General features: G+C 40.7%; 1 protein-coding gene across 2 annotated transcripts in view; it reads left to right on the top strand.

Annotated features, from left to right (window-relative positions):
• The first annotated feature begins 1,316 nt into the window (after nt 1-1,316).
• Nucleotides 1,317-2,577, top strand: part of LOC119591884 (cytochrome b5-related protein-like) — a 10,920-nt gene continuing 9,659 nt past the window's right edge. The window contains exon 1 of one of the 2 annotated variants that reach the window (XM_037940627.1): nt 1,317-1,454. The gene's annotated coding sequence lies outside the window, so the exon portion shown is untranslated. Of the gene's footprint in view, nt 1,455-2,071; nt 2,214-2,577 lie in introns of those variants that run through there. The other variant, XM_037940626.1, reaches the window with a different exon arrangement.

Genomic DNA, 2,577 nt, shown 5'->3' with positions numbered 1-2,577 from the left:
GTCCCAATCCTCCGTTCTTTCGAATCGACTCTTAAGTACAGCTTTTCCGACCATGTTGTGGTAAAGAGCGTTCACCACTGCATTTATTTTAGGATCATCAAATGGCCAATTTTGGGTTCGGCATGCAGTCCAGTCGAAGGGTCTTTGTTTTTTTTTATCCAGTCTTTGTGCGTCTCATCTCTACATCTCTCGGCTTCTTGCAGGATGTGGTCCCTTCGCCTTTGTCGTTCAGAAAGGCCATGTAAGAATCATCCTTCCGGAGCGCAGGTAGGGGATTCCTTCAGCTCACTTCTCCTGTGCATATACTTCAGGTGGTCAATATCCCGTGTAGATGTACCCATAATGAACCACATCTTGTTAAGTGTTACGCTTTTTCATCTCGACTTCCAAGCTATTCGCCACCAGTGAGGCCATCCTCCTCACCAGTAAACGTGTAAACACTCTTGTCTCGCACTGGACCGCCTCGTAGTCTAGGTTTGAGATGGGGCTGCTTCACTATTCGTGCCTTCGGCTAATTGACCTTCTGTCGTGCCTTCTTCTGTTGCAGTTCGATTATCATGAGTCTGAAACTCGATCAACAGCTGCAATTGTGCAACAGTCCCAATGCGCGTCTCCTCTTTACTTCATTCTGTCAAAACTGGGCTTGGATTTTTGGAAATATTTTCCTCCCCCGGTGACTCTGTTGCCACACACGGCAGTTCAGCTTCTCGAAGAGTGAAGATGTCTTCCTTTTCTTCAGGATAATATTTGTGTTCTGAAGAAATTATCGAATCTGATTTCGGTCTCTGAAATGGACCAAGTCATCCACATTTACGTTTTAACAAGTGATGACAACATGATTTCATCAAGAATCTTCAATTAATTGATTTTTATTTTCAGATTACCATAAACCATGGACAAACCTTAATCCTTATAATAAAAGGTTCTATCGGTGCATTAGCCGTTATAGCATAGTCCTTGCAGTTTTAAGTTAGTTTTTCCTTCATTTCATCTTCTATGAACTGCCATTAATGGAAGAAAACTTTCTAGGGTAACTAAAGCAAAGGTATTACTCGAACGAACAGTTGCACTGAATTTCGGCTATTCTTTAAATCTAACGGCTCAAAAGAAAACAACAAGATTTACCACTTTATTTTATCTTATTCATCTCGGTACTATTAAGGTCGTGTCTCACTTACAGGCAGCTCAGTGACGTCACAGTTGTAGTAGTCAGTCGTCGTCTGATTGGCCACACGAGGCCTACGTCAGTCTTACGTGGCTGAAGTCATACACTCATTCAATTTCTCGTCGCTGATTGGATAGCGGCTGGCATGCTAAAACTAAAGCGTTACAGTCACGCTATTTTGTAACCCAATCAGAACTCCCTTTAAGAACCTCTCACACGCTCACAGGTTTACCAGTCAGTCAGATAAAACGCTGCTATAGTGACATGTTACACACTGGAATACTTTAAAGTACGTATAATGCAGTACTGTCATTAATTTAATCCTCGTGACCTCTACTATTTGTTAGGCCCAGCTCATACTAATGTTATATTCGTTGTTAAATAAGTTAGGTTCATGAGAACCTTAATCATGTATTAAATTTATTCGTATCTTCACATTATACCATCAGTATGGATATTTTCAGTCATATATCATAACCATTCAATATATCTATTTGTTCTTTTAGTAGATATTGCATTTCTCGTGTCAGTATACTTCAAGTAGGCCTACACTAACACGTTTCGTCTAACACCGTTTTCTCCCGCCCCGTGTCTGTTGTTTGGCTCCCTTCTCTATCCAGCGTCCTTTTGTAGGAATGTCAAAGTGGGATTATATCAAACACTGTATAAAAGTAGAAAAGGCTTATCGTCCGCAACGATTCAAAATCCTTGAACTTTAGATATAAAAATATAAAAGTTAGCTGGCCTCGATACACAAACAAAATGAACTAAACCCGGCTAGTTGTCCTCGACAAATGAAAATAATGGACATACGCATAACTCACTCTCACATACGAACCTATGAAAAATTGGTTGTTAAAAAGCCCATACAGATTAGCACAAACATACGTATACACAAGAGCTCATGCACATATCAAGAATGGCAACTCGTTTGTTATCTAACAAGGAGAATTTAAAGCCCGTGACAGTGCAGTTGCTGCGTAGTGTTCCCAGCGCGTGAGGGTCTTGTCTCCAGGCTTGCCCTATCTGTCTGTTATATTTGTTTATAGTAAGTATGCATTCGTATGATGTATTCTTTTGTGCAGTTGTTAGTGTTATCCGAGTAGGAATCGTAGCGATGGAGTGCAGTGTTAAGAGGCAGGTGGTTTATGTGTATTCTCTCGTAAAGTATCGACTAATAGAGGCGAACGAAACTTGGGTGTTTGAAGGGCAGGCTGTTCGTCAGATGCTACGCGTACTTGAGGCTAAAGAACGAGGGAAATGACAACGTACTCTAGATACAACGAAAAGGAATATCGGTGCAAATATTGGTCTGGCATATTTATTGGCCATAAAGGATCATATAGAGTAGAAACGCATGATATTTTAAACTTGGCAGTTGCTGAAAATGAAGTTGAATTTGGCCTGGGAAG

Source organism: Penaeus monodon, chromosome 29 (genome assembly GCF_015228065.2).
Source record: "Penaeus monodon isolate SGIC_2016 chromosome 29, NSTDA_Pmon_1, whole genome shotgun sequence".
NCBI classification, from domain to species: domain Eukaryota; kingdom Metazoa; phylum Arthropoda; class Malacostraca; order Decapoda; family Penaeidae; genus Penaeus; species Penaeus monodon.
The sequence above is the reverse complement of the archived record's forward strand: the minus strand, read 5'-3'. Positions and strand labels throughout refer to the sequence as shown.